The sequence below is a fragment of the Desmodus rotundus genome, chromosome 10 (assembly GCF_022682495.2).
Source record: "Desmodus rotundus isolate HL8 chromosome 10, HLdesRot8A.1, whole genome shotgun sequence".
NCBI lineage: Eukaryota > Metazoa > Chordata > Mammalia > Chiroptera > Phyllostomidae > Desmodus > Desmodus rotundus.
In genome coordinates, this window is record NC_071396.1 from 71164711 (window position 1) to 71186672 (window position 21962).

The window sequence follows — 21962 nt, forward strand, 5'->3', positions numbered from 1 at the left end:
ATTTTAACCATTTCCCCATGTACACAGATCAAATTTACATCCGTGTTTGTATGGCGTGATGTAGAATTTCCTTTTGTTTCTCTCCCTTTGCTCATTATTCTTGGATACTCACAACACAATCTATTTCCCCTGAACTTCTCTTTCCATGAAAAAAATTCTTCATTTTGGCAAACTGCAGTTATTAGCTATAACTTTCTCCCCACAACAATCGTTCAAATTTTCAACAGAATATACTTTTAAGCTTTTCTTTTCCAGCCTTGTTCATTCTTCATATTAGCAAAATGAAACCACAGGTAAAAGTCCATGAAAAAAGTGTCCGATGCCTTCTGGGAGAGTCATGGTGATGGGCTGAGTTCTAAGCGGCCCTAAGAATCCACCAGCAACATGAGCATTAACAAAAATCATCCCAGCAAACCACGGCAAGCTGGGAACTGATGTAGAGTGACTTATAATTATGCTTCCTTTGATTTATTCACGTTTTAGCTTATTTAAATATGATAGAATCTGATATTCTCTCAGCCTATGTAATCTGCTCCAAGCATGGATTGAACAAGTTTTTATATAAACCACTGCCCCTGGGACTTTTGGGTTAGGGTTAGAGCTACTGTAGGAAAGGAAATGCGAAAGTGGGCAATTATCTTCACAGCTATCAGAAAACAGGCACCCTTACTTAGTCATCCAAATATTTTAGATAAACGTAGAACTCGATGCCGGAAATATACCCAAACCTCCACTTCAGAGTATTGGATTAAACCTACTTCGTGCATATTTAAGGATGTCTTCCTTTTACTCCCTAATATGAGCATTTTCCAGAATCAAAAGCATTACCATATTGTAGCTAGACAAACTTGTATCTGCTGATGCCCGTAGCCGCAATAAGCAAAAACATCGTAGAGAAACCATCATTGGTTACACCCATACAGATACACAGACACCCACAAGGTCAGAAAGGACAAAAAATAAACCTTTTGCAGCAGCTACCCAGCAAGTGGGAGGGTCAGGTGGTTTGGAGAGAGGGAGGTTTTTCAAATAAGCATTTATTGCTTTTTGTGATTTTAAAAGTCAATAAAATATTTGCATTAAAATAATATACTGAAAAAACAGGCAAACTATCATGATATATAATTCTCTGATATTTTAAAGAGAAATTTCGTTTTGAAATTACATGCTTTTTAAAGAAGCTTTTCATAGCAGTGTCATTTTTATAAAGAGTGGGTAGGTTCACTTGCCACACTGTTGCTCTTGGAGCTTGTGCTATATTGTTTTTATTAGGGGAAGCTCTGAAATGTCTTTCAGGTGGTACTGGTCTCCTGTCCTTCCCAGGGCACCCGCCAAGGTTGCGAGGGCCCAGGACGAATGTCCCTCTGGGCAGGAAGCCAGTGTCCTCCAGCCAGGGAGTGTGGTAGTTTGCTCTTTTGGGTGTGGCTTGGGGCCACGGTGACAACAGTATTTGCAGTTTGATTTTTCTATAAAAAGAGATCATCTTTTCCCCTAAACTGAGACCCATGCTCCATAATTCTACTTCACATGCTCTCCTAATTGCTTTCAACTCTAACGCGCTGACTCAAGTCTTGGTATAGCCAAACCTTGTAGGTCACCTGAGGTCGAGCGAACGTTCCAGGAGTCCTCCCACACGTTTGGGTCTTCACCCCCAGCCACCCTTCTCATCAAGGAGGTTACACCGAACCTACCTTCATGCACCCTGCACCCAGTCCCACACACCCTGCTCTCCACCCCACCAAAAAAACGCCGACCACATAAGATCTTGAGCGGAATGACATTAAAGTAATAATTTATATTTGCAATACACATAGTAGGCATTCAATAATGGAGGAAGAAAGGAGAGAAAGGAACAGAGAAATATGTTTCTTAATTGTAATATAAGTAACATACAACATTGTGTGAGTTTAAGGTGTACAATGTGTTTGATACATTTATATATTGCAGTACGATTTCCACCATAGTGTTAGTTAACACCTCTGTCATGTCACATAATTACCACTTCTGTTCTGTGGTGAGAATATTGAAGATCCAGTCCGCAGCAGCTTTGAAGTGTATAATGCAGTGTTGTTGACTGTGATCACTTCGCTGTGTGCTAGCCCTCCAGAATGTATGTATCTTCCAGCTGCAAGTTTGCAGTCTTTGACCAACTGCCTTCCCACTCTGCCCCCCCACACACAACCCCCACAACCACCATTCTACTCTGTTTCTACAAGTTTATCACATTTAGACTCCACATATAAGTAAGATCATACCGTATTTGTCTTTCTGTGTCTGACTTCAGCCAGTTAGTACAATGCCCTTGAAGTCCTTCCTTGTAGGAAATGATAGAATTCCCTTTTTTCTCATGGCTGAATAATATTTCATCATACACACACACACACACACACACACACATCATCTTCTCTAATCATTCAGCTGTTGACAGGCACTTAGGTTGTTTCCATATCTTGGCTATTGTGAATAATGCTGCAATAAACAACAAAAACTACTTAGGTACATTACAAACTGCATAACCAACTGGTGAGTGAATAATTAAGGTGACTTTTCTAGGGAAATAGCATTGCTATCAAAACAGTCGAATCATAAAACATTAGCAGAAAAAACTTCTACACCATCCAGTCCAGGGGTTTGCAGACTATAGCCAAATCCAACTTGCTACCTATTTTTGTAAATAAAGTGTTGTCGGCACAAAGTCACGCCGTTTGTTTCCATGTTGTCTGCGGCTGCTTCCTCTCTTTAACAGCAGGTTTGAGTAGCTGCTGCAGAGACCGTGTAGCCTGAAAAGCGAAAACATTTCCTTTTGGCCCTTTACTGGAAAAGGTTGCCACACTGAAATTAATTCACTGAGCCTCTTTTAAAGTAAGGAAACTGAAGCCTGAAGTGGTGGACTGCTAGCTGAAGACAAAGAATAAAACCCCAGGCCTCCCAGCCACAGCCCTTTGCTTGCTCGGCTCCCAACTCTACAAATTATTTATTGCATGATTATAAAGCTAACCTGAACATCATTTTCTTCGTGTGTAAAATGAAATTCTAATGCTGCCTCCCTTACCAGCATTAATGACCATTTCTGGAGAATCTTTAGAGTTCAGAGAAAGCTCCCGGCTTTCTGCCAGGCACTGGTTAATTAACAGGTGTTTTCGTAAAGCCTTCTGAGGGAAAGGTTCAGAAGTCCAAGAGACAGACGTCAGTCAGTTGTTTGAACAAAGAGCCTTTTCTTCTCTTCAGGATAAGATCAAGTAGTAACTAGATGAACATCCACAGCTCCAATCATCATTCTGGAATCAGAGGGAGCACGGGAAAGAGAAGAAGGCTTTCGGGTCATGTCATCCCTACGGTTTCTGGTGTGACTGGTGGGAAGACACACAGCATGGCCTTTGTACCACCTGAGGGCGTCCATTTTTGGATCCTCGTGCCTAATACAAGTGCCAGTGACCTAGCAGTTGCTCAAAAATTTTTTAAGGAAAATAAAATTTAAAACATGAGACAAATACTAAATATTCTGATATTTTGCCTAGACTGGCCCCTAATGAGGTTCTCTTCCCTGAATTTCTCCAAACATCCAATCGGAACTGGAGATATCCCCATTCCTCCATCTAAGGAGGCTGTCGCACCAAAAAATAAAAAAAGACAAGACTGTGGCACAGCCTATGCCTCTTGTGAGGTAATCTGCTGGTTTCTGTGACCGAGCAAACTGACAGTGATAACCTGTGGAAGAATTTTGGTTATACATTTCCTTTGGGGGACACTCACCTTGTCCTCTGTACTCTAACAGAAAATTAAGTCACAAAATGCAAAAGTCCTGTCAGACATGGAAGAAAACAAAAAGTCTGAAGAACATCGCAGGCTTTCATCTCCTACAGTTGTTTTGCCAAGAACACATGGGTTACCTCCTGGGAACGGAGCTGAGCCTCGAGGTGCCGTGCTCTGTAGAAAGGCCACAAGTCCACTTTTGTCCACCTGCGGGGCTGTCACATGGCCAGTAGCAAAGGGCCCCCGCCCCCCCCACCCCAGGCTTTTGGCCTTTAAGTTTGTTATGATATTCAACCGACATCATTAATGGAAGCACTATGTAAATTATAAATGGCCTCTACCCGAGCTTTGACTTTAAATTTCTCAGCCTAGCTTAGTTTATTAATACTGATAATGGCTAACTTTTGGGTCACTTACTATGATGAGGATTAGGAACCAGCTGCATAGATTGTCTTGTGTAATCCTAACAAATACTCTACGATGTGACCGACGTAATTCCTGACTAGGAAGGAGGTGCAGGAAAAAAATTAAGGCTTAGAGACTTTATTGTACAACTTGACCAAGGCACTGCAGCTAGTGATGAAGAGAGCAGACTCTTAAATTCTCATTACCTGTCGAAAAAATTTAGTGAAATATGGAATACCCTGCAATAATTTAATACAGATCTGTCTACTAAATGAGAGGATCCCTTTCCTTCATTCTTTCTTTCCTCAAATATTCATTTAGCTCCTGCCATGTCTGAAACTTGTTTTTATATTAAAATTTCTGAAAATCGCCCTTTTTAGAAGAAACCATTTTGTTCACATCTTATTGACATGGCTTTTCATGTTGGTTTGTCTAACTGTGGAATAGCCGTATAAAGTGAAATTACAGATGTAAAAAATACAGAGAAATTAAAATGAATGGATAAAGGGAATATGAGAAGAAAATACTCTTTGGGCTTAAAGTTTCATATAACACTTTGTCATTTTGGTATAACGTATTTAAAAGATCAAATTTCTAATCCTTTGATCTAGTTATAGTGTTGTTAGCACTGAATAGAAAAGGGAACTTTTGCCAACTCTCATATAAACTAAGCAGGTGGCAAATTCTGTTTAGTGGCTGATAAAATTATCAGAGGTCTCTTTTTTAGACTAAATAAAAAAATATGACAATGATTTAATCCTGATCTGACTGATCTCTTGATTGAGTTGCAAAGCAAAGATGTGAGCATTCACAACCCAGTTACGAAAGTCAATCGGAAAGCACAAATTAGAAAATCAGACTCCTTTAATGTGAATATTTATTGTATGGAAAATTTCTCGAAAAAATAATAACATGCCCTGGCCCGTGTGGCTCAGTGGGTTGGAGCATCATCCCATTCCCTAAAAGGTTGCAGGTTCGATACCTGGGTTGTAGGTTTGGTCCTCAGTTGGGAAGCATGCAGGAGGCAGCCAATCAATGTTGGTATTTCTCTCTCTCTCTCAGTCTCTCTCTCTTTCTCCCTCTCCCCCTCTACCTCTTTCACCACCCCCATCCCTGCCTCATGCTCTCTACAGCAATAAAAAAGTGTATACTCAGGTGAGGATTAAGTAATAATAATAGCCCTGACTGGTGTGGCTCAGTGGTTTGAGTGGCAGGCTGTGAACCAAAGGGTCACTGGTTCAATTCTCAGTCAGAGCACATGCCCGGGTTGCAGGCCAGGTTACCAGTAGGGGCCATGCAAGAGGTAATCACACTGATGTTTCTCTCCCTCTCTTTCTCCCTGCCTTCCCTTCTGCCAAAAAATAAATAAATAAAATCTTTAAAATAATAATAATAATAACAACAACAACAATGTGACCACATAGAACCTAAAATTAAATGTTTTATCTTTATGATACACATCGTTTTATTATTAAAGAAACTGCCACATTTAAAAGTCTTTATAATCCAGATTTGTCTGATTCAATTTATGTTGTACTTCAATAAATATAGCAAAGTAATAGCAACTAAAAACCATACACAGAATCAGCACTGGCAGATGGACAACCCCACACAGCCACTTTGGGAGCAGTGTTGTGTTGCTCCAGGTGGTAAATCCAAGGCCCAAGGCTTTGCATTTCTCATTATTACTCTTGCCCTTGACTTTCTGTCAAGTGTTCAGGGCAACCCTTCATTGCTACCAAAAGACCAAAATGAATAGTACCATGATTTTACTGTGCTGGAAAATAAGAAACAGTCTTATACTTACTGTAATGATGAATCAGTGATCGTGCAACCACTAACTCTCAAAGCTTTCTTTGCCATCTGTTGGTGTTCAATTGACAAGCAAATTCCACCAACATACAAGATAATTGGTAGGAAAGATTTAAAAAGAAAGAAAAATTACCATTCTAAATTATCTCTAAAAATCTGACAGTGTTTCACAACTTCATTAGTTTTTAATCCCTAAAATATTGTATGGTTTTATGGTTTCAGAGGAATTCATAACATTATTAAAATTAGCTTTGGTAACCAATGCCATACTTTAAAGGTATATCCCTGATCAAGACAGAATGCATCCTGAAGTTCTGCACAGGATTGCCGTCCTCTCTCTGAAAGCCGACCGTGAATTTCTTTTCCATCTGATGTTCTTATTTCATCACATATTTTCTCCCACAATTATTTTTTTTTAATTTAAGAAAATCAGTTAGTCCACATCATCCACTGCTTGGCTTCTGAAAAACCTTTGTCTCTTCCGAAATGTTGACTATGGCCAAAATGTCATAATGAATTGTTTCCTTATCATTTTCAAGGAACTTCTTGTCATCATCCTTTAACTTTTTATTTAGACATAATTACAGATTATAGGAAGTTACAAAAATATTACTGAGAAGTCTCTTGTATGTCTTGCCCAGTTTCCCCCAGTGGTTACAGTTCAGGTAACCATAATACAGTGTCAAAACCGGGAAGCTGACCTTGGTACAAAGTATGCGGGGAGTTCACATTTCACCACATGTGTAAACTCCCATAACCACCACTGCAGTGAAGATGCAGAACTACTCCATCACCACAAAGATCTACTGTTGTCCACATTTTACCAGTTGAACAAAGTGTAGAAACCTTACCTCTTTTCGATTTCTTTTGTCCTCTCCCATTTATAATATAATTTTCATAAGCACTTTGTCTACACACATTGAGGAGGCTGTCACACAATGTTATACGTTTTGCTTCAAATGCCAAATGTAATTTAGAAAGTTTTAAAGAGGGAATGTCGATCATATTTACCCATGGTTTTTATTTCCTGAGATTTGGGACATTTTCCCCCATTATCTCTGTGACTGTTCTCATCCACTCTCTTTCTCCTGTCCTTTGGCACTCTCATGGCACAGTGGCCCCAACGCCCTCAACGGGGGGGTTTAAGAGTGGTGTCCTTAGAAAGCAATGTGGATGGGCAGTCACTGTTTCATCTCCATTATAGATGTCTTCTACCTGTCAAACAAAAACAATAGTTCTAGCCACACAGAGAGAAGCCCCACCAACTATGACCCAACTTTCACTGATGGGAAACCACCCAAAGTTGAATTTAGCTGCTGCATCCTCTTTGAAGGGCCTCTTGTCACTGTCAGAGTCCTTCCCAATTATCTTCCTTTCCAATCCTACCCATATGGTATTACTTATCACCATTCTGCAACCTATGGGCTAAATTATATACTCTTTTAAAACATTCAGCTACTCAAAACAAAACTTAATGATCTTGATTTATAAAAAGGTGAAGATAAAGAATTCTCAAGGACAGCAGTATCCATTGTTTTTCAAATAATCTAGGATGACTTCAATGACATGTCAAGTGACAGATGAACTTAATAGAGACCTACTTCTCTTAAAAATTAATACTTGTCTAGACATTCTCTGTTTTTATAGCTCATGGGATATATTTTGCTATATTCACGTGGCAGCCACATCAATATTTTTCTAACTTTATGACAGCACATTTGTTGTATCTCATTAAATTCAAAGATTGACATAAATCCAGGTGAAGCTGACACAAATTACAGTAACATTTTTTATTTAAAAATTAGTTACCTGAAACATGAATAGCTGTCCATCAGATAAAAAGAAAAAGAAACCCACCCTCTAAAATCCTTTAACACTTTCTAAATTGTTTAAATAAAGAAAATAAAAGCTCTTAACTTTGGTCTATAGCAGTCTTGGAGTCTGTACTAATGTATATAAGTTCTCTATTCGTACCTTGCAACTCAAACAATGGGTTAAAGAGTTTAAACCATTTACCATTTAATTACCATTTAAAATTACCAATTAATTTATAGCTTTGCAGTCGTTCAGCAATTAGCCTTTGAAACACAAACCTACAGTTCTGCATAAGATTTGCATCATGAATATTTGTTGAGAGTTGATTGCTGGGTGAAAATGTAGGATTTCTTCAGGAAATTTTCTGCATCAATGAATACCAAAAGTTTCTGGGGTAACTCCAGCATCTACACAGAAGCAGAAAGTACTTAAAATTTTTCGCATGCACCTGGAAATAAACCACTTCATTTTGGAGAGAGTGGAATGGTTGCACGTTTCCCTCACACCGTCTTGAGGAACAAAGTTTCAATAGTATATTATTTGGGGAAAGAACTTCTGGAAATAAGTGATAATGAGAATTCAGGGGGAAAAAAGAAGATCAAAACTGAACAATAAAAAAAAAGAATTCAGGAAACTGGAAAATGTTAACTTCTGCAAAAATCTTTCATTTTATTCTCAGGCTGTTGATTCCACTTTGTTTTTATCCTCACTTCTTTTAGCCAAAGCCTGATGGAGATTACCTCACCACCTTTTATCTCTCTCTTGTCTATAAATACGGAACTAGTGTTAATAGTATCCTCAGTCCTGACCTGGTCTCAATTTTCTGTTTAATCTGTGAATATCTGTATAAGGGACTTTGTGGGCTGCTGATCACATCTCTGGAATGAATATGAAAACATGAAAAAACCTACAAAGGATTTGCATCACCATTTATTCTTTCTATTTTTTCTAGTTTTCTCTTAAAATGCATCATATTTTTATCCCCCCAAAAATTAGAGCACTATGAAAAAAATATTGATAAGCTCTAAAGCTGCTATAAACATCAGGTCACTTCTCTATTTTGAATTTCCATTAAAAAATTGTAAAAACTTCTAAATTTTACTTCCACTCTTTACTTCCATCCAAGCCACAAGATACCACCCAAGCCATGTGCTGAAATCTCAAATAACTTTTTAATACTCATTATTTTTAACCTTTAATTTCCTTCTATGAATCTGTTCTGCAGAAGTAATGTGAGACAAAAAAATTTAGACAAAAATGTTTGCAGCATTATTTATGATGGTGAAAGATTTGAAGAACCTTTGTTGGTGGTAAATACATTTCTACCAGTAGAAGAAAGTTTATGTAAATTAAGGAACATCCACTTCCATGAATTATTAAACCAACTATAAAAAATATGTTTGGAAGTGTTTATAATAATATAGAGGGGGAGAACCTGACATGATATGATATGATATGATATGATATCATACGATATTAGAAATCTACAGCACATCGAAGCACTGTCCAAAATGCACATACAGATATACACACATAGTTCAGAACTGTCAAGAAATTGCGCCCAGAAAAGTAATGGGAGAAAAAGCACTAGAACATTAAACAGTGGTTATTTTTGGTATTGGAACCAAAGATGGATTTGTTTGTTCTTTATACTTTATTATCTAAATTTTCTGTAGTATGTATGTTTTACTTTCATAATAAAAGAAACTTTAAAAATAGCAAACATGTTATGGTTAGGGTCCTATTGGAAACAATAATAGATCTCACATCAGCAAGCCTTTCAGGGTTTACCTTTATTTCTTTTACTTTTGGATCCAATGAAGTCTCCCGAGCACAGGGTTTAGCCTGGATAGTTAAGGATGATATCTAGTAAGATGCCACTTTGTAATGGTTCTTATGCATCTCGGCATATATAGCCTTCTAGAAAGGAATTCTTAAAAAACAAAATGAAAACAAAAATGTTTAAAGAATCCTGTCCTTTGTCTCCCCTGACACTCATCGTGGTAGCAGGTGAGTTTTTTTTGTAGATTTTATTGTGGGTGTTGTTTTCCCTTCAGATTCAGAAGCAGTTGATTTGCAAATGACTGTTGCAGGTGTTTTCTGAGGAGAAGGAAGTTCCAGACAAAGGAATAAAGCTGCATAAACCCAGCTTATAGTGTCTTTAAAAACATAAATCCATGCCTTTGTAGTTCTTACTCTGACAAAGCTCAACTCTCAGAGGCATGCTTTCTCTTTCACTAGCCAGAAAAGGTCCCCAGGCAATTAAGGTGAAAGAAAAGTTTTTTCCAGAACCACAGTCTAATGTCATAGTGTAGGCCACCTGAGTTTTGAGAAAAGCAGGAACTCATTAGAAAATAGAAAAAGTGAAGTACTGAATGAGATTGTGGAGAGTTGTGGAAAATACTCATCATTGTCCAATGTAATTCATTAAGAAAGAAAGTGATGTTGACAAAGTTACACTAACAATGTATTAGGAACTCTTGTTCCATGAGACGTGTAAAAGCAACAAAACAAAAGAGAACGCTTCTTCACATACCTGTCAGCCATGGGGCAGCACTCAGCTGCCCTGGTGGAAACGGAAGCTACTGGGTTAATGGCATTCTTCACAGCATCTGCCTTTTCCTCTCTCAAACCTCTTTCCCAGTTTCCTCTTTCAAACCTGTACCTCCCCTTTTCCTTATTCTTTTCCAGAGAAATCAAAGGCACTTGGCGTTTCTAACCCATTCCAACAGCTCTAGGGGAAACGTGAGGAAAGATGAGAATAGCCACACTAACCAGTTATCTTTTACCATAGTTGTTCTTCTGGATCTCTCTGTTTGAGGGAACATGGCATAAATGAGACTCAGAACCAAGCAGCTGAGGTCACACTGGACTGAACAAAACTCCCGTAGGCTGGTGTACCCTAACTGATGCCTTGTAGGAAACGTTACTTCAGAAGCGTTGTGAAAACATCTGAGTGTAAGAGAAAATGCATTTGCTGTGTTGTCTGCCTAATTTTAAAACCCACGTGCATCAGTTCATACTTTTAAACCTGTGAGTAGATCTATGGGATTCGAGCTGAATGTGTATAACAGAAGGATTTCAGCTAGAAGATAATGAGCAAACTGAAGCGTATTTCCTGCCTTGTGCTTTAGGTGGTTGCCATTAACCTTAATGATAACTGGATGTTCATTCATACCTTCCTTCTGGGGCTGTACTTCCATCTCTCATACACAGCCTTTGGTTCTGTATGAAAACAGTTGACAATTTGAATCCATATGTAGTTTGTAATGATCCTTTCCAAATATAACTCTTCTTGATTTCAACTGCACAATGGGGAAGCCCTAAACTGTTACCAAACAAAAGTGGGGGTTTGGCTGCCCACTGCTGAACACAGGCATAAAACAAAGGTTGATAGGAAAGGGAAAAGGTCTTTATTAAAACATTGCACAATAAAGGGGAGCAGGGGACTCCCTGGCCCCATGCAATCTCATGCACAAAAAACCCAGCTGCCCCCAGAAACAGTGTCCAGAAACCCCACTCCATCCTTATCAGTCCTTCTGGAGCACGAGGCTGTGAGACTGACTGCTCTCTGGATTCAGGCTCCTTACCTGGAGTGTGTACGTGTGGGCCAGTGCCACCATCACCACACCACAGCTTCCAACTGCAGGGGCGCAGGGCCACTGCCAGTCACTGCAGCCGGTCATGCAGGGGCTCCATCTGTGGGGCCTGGTGCCTGAAGATGCCCCAGTCCCCGGGCCCGTGAGTGCTCTGGCCTGCACACTGATCTCAGAGGAAGAAAAGGGCATGGTCCAGAATGCTCTCTGCAGCACAACCCAGCGCAAGCCAGCCCCCAACCAGGCCAGTGAGCAGAAGGAGAAGGCACGAGTCTGCCCTTCCTCCGTTTAAATCTCCGGGCCCAAATTTTCATGTGCTCCAGAAGGGACCAACTTCACCAGCCAGTCCCTGGCCTTTTTCCCAGACTAGACTGGCATGTTAGCACCTCCCCCTGCTGCCATGTTAACCTTTAGGTACACATGCCTCTGTGACCCATCAATCAGGAAATAGGAGGGGATAGCAGAGCTTTACATGCTCCAGCCTTGTGCAAACTACTTGCAAAGCTTCCTCCTGTGGTCTCTCTGCCTGGGTGGGGAATCTGTCATCACACACGGTGCTAACTCAATTGCCAGGCCAAGGTGACGCTGCTGCGCTGCTTTGTTTACTGGGGAAGGCAGCCTCTCCCCCACTGCCTCAGCATGGGGCTAGGGAGATCTGTCATACACCAGCAGCACACACAGCTCCAGTGCCACCTACTCTAGCATTACCTATGATCTTTCCCTCATTCCAGGGCCTGGCCTGGCCATCCACCTGTATCAAAACCATCTTAGAAAATCATGCATGGTTTCGAAGAAAGGCCTAATAGGGTTATGTTACTAAACTGGACATCCACACTTCTCACCTTAAACTGGTCCTGAATCAAAAATTTTTCAAAGGAAGGGGGATTGAGAAATTTGTGATCTTCAGATAAAATGCTTTCTTAATTATGGAGCTATTTCTGATACTAATACCACACTCCCAGAAGGGTTTGAACATTTCAGAAGAGGGCAGATTCTTAATAGTGTCCTCACTTGCTTGCCTATGTTTTCCTATCTAACTGAAAATGATAAATCATTTTTAAAACCTTTTATTTTTGGATTTCCCATATGTTAGTTTTCTCTTTTTCCACATAGGCTGAATAAAAGGTACCAGCACATAGGTACCAGCACAGAAAAGGTACATAGCTGAAGCATTAATGAATAGGAGTAGACCAATTCTGCTCCCTGGGCACTTTCCCTGAACGTGCTCTGAGCAAACGTGGGTATTCTGCACATCGGTGAAACTGTGCACACCTACCAAACATCTGCAGCGTGCCAGGCGTCCTGCATGTGCTGTGTTCACAAGCAGTGTGTGTTTATATTGCACAAGTGTCACACTGCGTATCAGGGGAATGACCACTAACAGATATGGTCAGATGAAAGCAAACTCTGAGTTGTGAGAACAGAGGTATAAGCAAAAGCATTAATTATCAGTTTGCTGCTTACTTCTCCCTCCACCAACCATGCTTCTCTCCTACCCCAGATGCCTTAATTTTATCCCAAAAGGCAATTTGCTCATACTCATACTCCAAATTGCTAATGAGCTCCTGGAACATTTACTCTTTTTAATCTTTCCGATTACTGCATAAACCTTGACTGTCTGAGTTATGTGTCCACGGGCTTCTAACCCCATCCATCTTGGATTAGCCCATCTTCATCCTTATCATTCCTTGCTCCTAATCTTCTCACTTGCCTGGTTAATATTAGCTTTTGTCAGCTTGGGGATGTATTAAATGTTCTAGAAAAGGTGAGGGAGAGTTCAATCAGTTGCAACTATGCAAATTCTAGCTCAGCTGATAAAGCTGTGAATGGTGGGGAAGAAGCAGAGAAAGGAAGCATTCATAGAATTGACTTGATTCAAAATTAACCCTGATTGTGCTCAGTGGTGGTTCAGGTTCTGACTATGTATATAAATCTCCCTATAGCCAGTGTCTGATTTCGGGCCAAAGCATTGTTTTATGAAGCGTAATTGAAGCTAATAAGAGCTTTAAATGCTGACAATGGATCTTTTGCAAATATTCCCTTTATCCTCCCCCAGTCCTTCTCTACCCACCACCCACATCCATCTGAAGACATATGAGGAAAAAATAAAAACAGTATCTGTAAACTACTTTGTGAGTTTCTTTTTTATATAATTTTAATTTTTTATTGTTATTCAATTACAGTTGTGTGCCTTTTCTCCCCATCCCTCCACCCCACCCCAGCTGAACCCCCCTCCCTCCTCCACCCTCCCCCTTGATTTTGTCCATGTGTCCTTTCTAGTAGTTCCTGTAATCCCCTCTCCTCACTGTCCCCTCCCCACTCCCCCCTGACCATTGTTAGATTGTTCTTAACTTCAATGTCTCTTGTTATATTTTGTTTCCTTTTTTCTTCTATTTATTATGTTCTGGTTAAAGGTGAGATCATATGGTATTTGTCCCTCGCCATCTGGCTTATTTCACTTAGCATAATGCTCTCCAGTTCCATCTCTGCGGTGGCAAAGGGTATAAGGTCCTTCTTTCTCTCTGCTGCATAGAATTCCATTGTGTAAATATACTGTAGTTTTTGGATCCACTCATTTGCTGATGGGCACTTAGGTTGCTTCTAGTACTTGGCTATTGTAAATTGTGCTGCTATGAACATTGGGGTGCACAGGTTCTTTTGGATTGGTGTTTCAGGGTTCTTAGGGTATAATCCCAGCAGCAGAATTGCTGGGTCAAAGGGCAGTTCCATTTTTAGTTTTCTGAGGAAATTCCACACTGTTTTCCACAGTGGCCTCACCAGTCTGCATTCCCACCAACAGTGCACTAGGGTTCCCTTTTCTCCACATCCTCTCCAACATTTGTTTGTGGATTTGTTTATGTTGGCCACTCTGACTGGTGTGAGATGGTACCTCATTGTGGTTTTCATTTGCATCTCTCTGATGGCCAGTGATGCTGAGCATCTTTTCATATGTCTCTGGGCCCTCTGTATGTCTTCCTTGGAGAAGTGTCTGTTCAAGTCCTTTGCCCATTTTTTAATTGGGTTGTTTGTCTTCCCGGAGTGGAGTTGTGTGAGTTCTTTATATATTTTGGAGATCAGGCCCTTGTCTGAGGTATCGCTGGCAAATATGTTTTCCCATACTGTTGGTTCTCTTTGTAATTTAGTGCTGTTTTCTTTAGCCATGCAGAAGCTTTTTATTTTGATGAGGTCCCATGTGTTTATTCTTTCCTTTATGTCCCTTGCTTTAGGGGACATGTCTGTGAGGATGTTGCTGTGTGGAATGTCTGAGATTTTCCTGCCAATGTTTTCCTCTAGGACTTTTATGGTGTTACAACTTATATTTAAGTCTTTTATGCATCTTGAGTTTATTTTTGTGTATGGCGTAAGTTGGTGATCGAGTTTCATTTTTTTGCACGTAGCTGTCCAGATCTCCCAACACCATCTGTTGAAGAGGTACTTTGTGACTTTCAAACTGATGAATTGATTGAGAAATAATTGGTTCAGCTTATACAGAAGTGCTTCTATTTTCAGTGTCCTTGTTTAAACTTATAGCTGTGCAAGCTGCAAAAAGTGGTAACTTCAGCATTTTAACTAAAATTTGTTATCACTTCCTTTGCCTTCCCATATCTTCCATTGGAGACCCCTGCAATTTCAGCTGCAGTGGGCAAAGGAATAATTAGAGGGGCAGTTCTGTGACTTGGCAAGTCCCTGTCAATATATAGCTCCCCACCACCTGCCACTGGACACCCCACTTTAGTTCCTTTTAATGGGTCTGCTCAAAATCAGAGTCTATTAGTTACTTGAAGAAAGTAACACCTCAGGCAGTTTCAGATCTTAGTAACCAAGGTTAAGTAAGATGGTCACATATGTCTCCGAGGAGAGCCCCATGGAAGTTAACAAGTACAAGTGAGAAGCAGAGCCCCATGTAAGACTTCCCAATGGAAAAGAAACTCTGGAGACTGAAGGTCTTTTCCACGTGAAACAGACCAACGAGAGCAGAGCTGCTGAGTGGAAGCCCCGCACCTAGCACTGCCGCGCGCCCAGGGTCCCGCCTGCGTGTTGCCGCAGAGGCTGCGGGTCTGAGCCGAGCCACAGTCCGAGCTCTCCCCCACCACTTGTACAACAGTCAAGAGACAGAGGTGGGATGCGTTTCTCAGCAGGGACTGAGAGGGCTGTAAGTGCAGTGAGATTCCCCATCATGAAATGTTCATTTGGGGTTGTTACCTCAGCTTTTAGGATGGAGAAGATTGGAAACCAAAGCTTCTAGCCATTCACCCATCATCTTTTTTTCCCCTAGGCCCAGTGTGAACTTACGGAAAAGGCCTCTAAGGGGGACTCAGGCATGGTTTCTTAGGGCCCATGTAATACGGTAGTCTCCTCTTTTCCAGGGGGATACGTCCCAAGACCTCCTGTGGATGCCTGAAACTGCAGATATTACCGAACCCTGTATATACTATGTTTCTTCCTATACATACATATATTTTCATGTGTAAGAAGCATTTCATGGCTTCTTGTTGGCATATCCAAATTGCCAGCATCACTAGAAATTCGGGGCCATTATTAAGTAAAATAAAGGTCACTTGAACGCAAGTACTGTGATACCTCAGTAGCCAGTTTGTTAATGGATGCAGCTATTAAGTGACTAACAGGCTGGGGGCATACACAGCGTGGGGACACTAGACAAAGGGATGCTTCAGAGCTGGAGGGAACAGGATGGTGTGAGATTTCATCACACTACTCAGAATGATGTGCAATTTAAAACTTATGAGTTGTTTATTTCTGGAACTTTCTATGTAATATTTTGGGGCCCGGGTTGGCCACAGCTCACTGAAACTGCAGGAAGTGAAACTGCAGGTGAGGGAGGCTCCTGTACACACTTCCGAACGTCTCCCTTCTCCACAGCCCACCCTCACCGCCTGTGTGTAGACCTCATGGCCAAACTATACAGTCACTGTCAGCTGGCCTCGTGTGTCGTTCCCAACCAGTCAACACGGCCGATTTCTTGTGGGATACTTGACCCGCTTTTCAGGTAGTTGGTCTATAAAGTCTCACCTGGGTAACTATCTCTATTTTTTGTCTTGCATTTCATTTTGTTCCAATAGGCCTATTGGGCATAAACATTGTATAAACAGGCCACTTCGTTTAGCTATTCTTTAACTCAATTTTTGTAACTTATAGAGATATGACCTGACTCACTTTTATGATGAAAGAATTGATCACTGGAGTCATTACGTGAGGCATCAGGCTGTGGCTTTTATCGTCTCCAGTTATCAGGTTCTTATCAGATTTCTGTGCCTGATAGGATAGGTGATATGCTTGTTACTGTTCTGCTTCCTTCCAAGTTGCCTTCTTACACTCGGGGGCTGAGGTCTTAGCATTACATCCCAGGCCTTGCCCAGTGTGGCCCATGATGACTCTTGGACCTCTTCAGTTACTCTTTTAGATTTTTCTGTTCCAAGCACATGGCCTCCTTGTTGCCCCTCACCCACAGTGCTTCCCATCACAGCCTCCCGGGGTTGGCCCGCCAGCCTTCTCGGGACACCTGTATTCCTACTGGCTACTCCCCAGGCACCTCAACTCATGGGATGGGGAGTTCTGACCTTCTGACCCACAGCAAGCCTCTTCCTAACATTGGCTCTGGTGCTGGAGCCCCCCGAACCCGGAATCCCCTCCACTCCCTACCCCCGGTCTTGCTCCTCCTGGCACTGTCTCATGGGACCTGTCCCTTGCTATGTTTTCTTTTTCTTCACGACACTCACTGCTCCAGCTCTTAGAACAGCACCGTCTGTAATGGCTGCCGTAGAATTGTCTGTGGAATGAATGTGCGAAGGCAGCCGTGCTTTCCCCCCCTGACAGCTAATGGCCCTGACTCTCCCAGGAGTTTTTCTGGGAACAATGTGAACAACACTCAGACCGGAGTCTTCAACCTGACAAACAAAAACCTCATGTCCCACTGCAGGGTCTAGAGCTGGGGTTGGAGTGGAATAGGACAGGAGTGAGGTAGGGCACCCATCACAATCTACAGGGGCAAGTGAGACTGTTCAGTTTACCAAAGGAAACAAGAGCCACAAACCCTTCAAACTATCTCCCCTACGTATTCCTTCTCCAAAGTTTAGGTAGGTCAGATACAGTTGGAGAAGCTCTTGTTTTATGCTGGTTCATCTGTCCTAGTGTAAAATGAAGGACCTTAGGGTATTTATGGAGAGAACCTGTTGCACAGGGAAGCATAAATCCATCCATGTCCCAAGCTGTCTGTCCTAAACGTAGCCACACAAGAAGTGTCAGTCTCTCTACTACAAAACATTCTAGTTCTCTATTTAAAATGTTATCTGTGCTTCCTCTTATTGGCTGGAGGGTATTAACCTAAAAATAAAAAGCCAACATGAGGGAGTAGGAGGGGGAGAATGGGGAAAAGGTACAGGGAATAAGAAGCATAATTGGTAAGCATAAAACAGATGGGTAGAGGTCAGAATAGTATAGGAAATGGAGAAGCCAAAGAACTTATATGTATGACCCATGGACATGAACTAAGGCAAGGGGCACAGGGAATGCTGGAGGGTGGGAGGTGCAGGGAGGAGGGAGATAAAAGGGATTAAAAAATTGGGACAGCTGTAATAGTATAATCAATAAAATATACTTTTTAAAAAGCCAACATGAAAGACAACAAGCATTTGTTTGAAATTCAAAGAATACCTATTTGAACCCTGACCAGGGCTCAGTTGGTTGGGCACCATGTAGCAAAGCAAAAGGCCATGGGTTCAATTCCCTGTAAGGGCACGTGCCTGGGTTGCAGGTTCAGTCCCTGGTCAGGGGGCGTATGAGAGGCAACTGATCGATGTTTCTCTCTCACATCAATGTCTCTCTCCTTCTCTTTCTCCCTCCCTTTCCCTCTCTCTAAAAATAAATAAATACATGAAATCCGTTTTTAGAAAAAGTATAGCTATTTGAGAAGTACCTATTCAGGAAGAAATCCAAGTAGTGTACTGAGTAGGAGGTGAAGGCAAGGGATATTTATGAAAGAAGGAATGGGGAGCAATGACATCAGTAGAAGGAGGGCCTTCCTATAGGTGCAAATAAGCTAACATAGTGACATTAATCCTAACAGTGTTTTTAATTTTTATTCCAGTAGTCATGGTATCTGCTTTCTTGTTGTCTTTGCAAACAGTTATTTGAGAGACAATGTCACTTTACAGCCAGTCTAAAGGTTATTTTGCCTTATTTTTAGCCTTATTTTGCCTTATTTCTAAGGTTTGGGGACTGAGATGGGTGAGGCAGTTCCTCTGAGACGGCGATTTCGACTTCATTTTAAAGTGGTTTTATTTCTATCTTTTTTATAACAGATTCACTGTCAGTGGACCTGCCCTTTAGTTTGATCTATAAAGAAAGCCAGGTGTGGACCTCTCTCCTAGAAAGGCCCCCTCGAATCCCAGAGGCAGGAAATATACCCCCTTTTCCCACACCATCTAATTCTGATTTCTGTATCAGTGAAGCCTGGTGGAGGTGGGAATGAGGAGAAAAGAAGAATGTCAAATATTATCTAGTCCTTCAGTCCAGCCAGCACTGAACACTCCTCGGTGCCAACCCAGAGTGCCGGGGCTAGGAACACCAACATGGTGAGAAATCGTTCCGGCCTGGAGGTTACAGCCCAGTGTGACAACCAGCACTTCTAATTTCAACACTCTTTGCTCAATTCTCAATCTTTGCACTGTTTTTCCAGTGGCAGAATGCTCTAGGACCCAGTCACTGCAAATGTACATGTTCTCTGCAGACCGAAAAGAGGCTGAAAACCCTGGTGTAATCTGTCTTTTAAAATTACTACAGGACTTTATACAGTTGACATGTGCAATTACTTTCAACTCTACTGGCGTCTTGTTGGGAACCCAATTCTACCTCAAAAGTGCTGACAGTTTTACACTCAAATGGAGCTTATCAGATCCAAGGAGCTGGCTCAACACTGCTGTTGGTTTATTTGTGTTCTGTGAAGTATTCTGAAAATGCACTGTCAGAGTCTTAGGAGGACTTCTATAGGGGGGTCTTTGGTGAGGAGCTGGAGGCTGGGCGGACCAGCACAGAGCAAAGGAAGGTGTCCCAGGGGTCAGTGTCCACGTTAGGTTGTACTGCAGTTTTCTAATTTTATTTAGGCTGGACTTGGATTTCAGTTTCCTTGTATTTTGTTTTCTTTTATAATGCTTACCCTCATTTGTAAGTATGTATTTCTATGAGCACCATGAAATAAAGTACTGTTTGTTTTCCCATCATTGTATATCCAATGCCTGGTATATAAGTGCTGAAGATATTTGTTGAACTAATTCACTTAGCAAGTAGATTTTATAGAGTGTCTGTGTCCCATTCTCTTTGGAGAGTGAATCCAAGTAGATTACAGGAGGCTTAAGGCATCTCAAAGACAGGAGTTCTGTTACTATACTGAAAGAAATCGGGTTCCCCTCTCCTCTCTTCCTTCTACCTGAGGAAAACCAGAGAGAGAAGCTTTAAAATGCCATATCTGAGTTACGGATGAGGGGCCTGGGCTAAGTCCCCTTTCCAAGTACTGTCAGCTGTGCTCTTGAGACTTCTTTTTTCTCCAAGGGAGAGCTCATCTAAGTCCTTTTGTATTCTTTTGTTTCATCCCTAGTTGCAAGCTTTAGATAACCTCTGGTTACATTTACTCAGACTTTTAAATTCTTGCTGGAGAGCAGACAGCAAAATTAAAAACCATTTAAGCCCAGATGCCCATCACAAACAGGTCCCCTTGCCGTCTGCCCTTCCTGAATGTGCACGTGGAGAGGAGGGACTAGAGCAGAGAGGGACACTAGCTGTGCCCATTGCAGGACCGTGACAGAGAGGTGGAGTCCTGGGCGCTGGGATAGCAAGCCGGGACTCGCCGCCCCCAGCACTTCTCAGGCAAAATGGGTGAAGGCCACACCAGGTAGTGTTCAAATTGGTGAAGTAGCAGCCCCGACAATAAAGGAATTGCTTTACAGGGTCAGTTATATGTTCTCTCTCAGATAGGAATTAAAAAGAATGAGCTGTAGAAGGTATTTCTACTCTTTTCTCACAGATGGAGCAATGCCATTCAGAATTTCAAGGGACTGCCGCGCTGGAGTTTCACTCCAGGAGGGCCCTGTGCTGCAGGCTCCACATCCCGCAGCAGATCCAGCACAGATTCTTTCCAGGACCCTCATTCCTCTGCCTCTTTAATGGGACCAAAGGGCTCTAAGGGGCCCCTTTGAATCAAACAGATGCAGCCCTTGCCCTCACAGAAAACTCTGTTCCCACCCTTCCAGAAATACAGCAGCCGATGCAGAAGAACAGGCAAGTGTGTCCGTGGTCGCAGTGTGTCGTTACAAGGGCGCAGGCAGTGAGACCCATTGTCCGCCTCCCCCAAAGCAAACGAGTCCGCGCCTGCCCAGGGTATGGTCTGCGCACCAATGTCTCTCCTTCCCTTTTCTCCGACTGACCCAGGTACAGTGAGAGAACTGGGAGTCCTGAAACAGTAGATGCAAATCGCTATTTAGTTAGGTGGGTTTACGTAGATTAATAAGATACAAGCAAACAAATGACTTACTAATTAATCAGAGTTTTAGCAACCTGTTTCTCCATTTTATTCCCATGGAGCTAACACAAAATTTCATCTATAATACCTGGTGGCACTCAGTTCTCCCTTTCTGAGCTCAGGTCTCCTCTTAAAATTCATATCAAACTTCCTTTCCCCTCCCCACATTTCCAGACTCAGTGGTACCAACATTGTGTAGATTCTTATGAATGCCTTTCTAACAAGCTCTCATCTGAGGGACGTTTTTTTTCTGCTGAGACATATCACTTTAGTGCTTCATCCTTCTTCAACATTTTCTATTTACTTTCCCCTGGTAAACGGACATTCTCCTGTGATGGGAGTCCCAGGTCTGTGATCTGGGTCAAATCATTCCATCACGGCCTCAGTTTCTCTCTGCCCCATGTCATGATATCACTTGACAAATCACCGTCATCCTTGCAAGCCCTTGGCGGTGTCTTCAACTTGGCTCGGAGTCAACACTTACATTTCCAGAGCCCGGTTATGTTCTCATGTCTGCAAGCACTTTGGGTTAGAGGATTTTTATCGTGTTCTCCATCATCTTCTGTCTTTGCCTGGGAGCTGTTGCTGTGGGAACTTGCCAGGGAGGATGAAGGACAGGGATGCAGCCTGCGCCCAGGGAGTGACCAGTGCTATTCCTGAGCATGAAGATGGAATGTCTCATCCATGGCCGTCATCCTACATGCTCAGGGACTGGGTCTAGATGTAGGATGGCCATTTAATTTATGGTGCAAACTGGGTCACGATTGAGAGTAAAAAAGATACTATTAATAATTGTCACTGAGAGGCACAGTCATCCTATTGAAATGGTGTTAGGCATCTGGAATTGTGTTTAAGCCTCGGGCCCCTGATTAAGGGGGATCCTACTGCCCCTTTGCTGATGGTTCAGGAGAGCAGCATCTTACGGAGAGTTACACTGTAACCACGGGAGCGTGGCACATCTGAGAGGCAAACACAAATAACTCATTCCAGCTGCCATAGTCTACAGTACAACACTGGCTGAACAGGTGTGGGGAGCAAAACCAAACTGA

The 21962-nt window shown here is 41.9% G+C and overlaps 1 protein-coding gene and 1 long non-coding RNA gene across 10 annotated transcripts in view; one reads left to right on the top strand and one right to left on the bottom strand.

The window, feature by feature from the left end:
• The window catches only part of DLGAP1 (DLG associated protein 1), an 828057-nt gene that overhangs the window by 671922 nt on the left and 134173 nt on the right, over positions 1-21962 (top strand). The gene's annotated exons all lie outside the window — the stretch shown is intronic.
• On the bottom strand, positions 6934-9884 carry LOC123478699 (uncharacterized). Its single transcript, XR_006653996.3, has 3 exons — positions 9577-9884; positions 8064-8192; positions 6934-7185 (listed from the first exon to the last, which is right to left on the bottom strand). It is a non-coding gene; the product is annotated as an uncharacterized lncRNA (long non-coding RNA).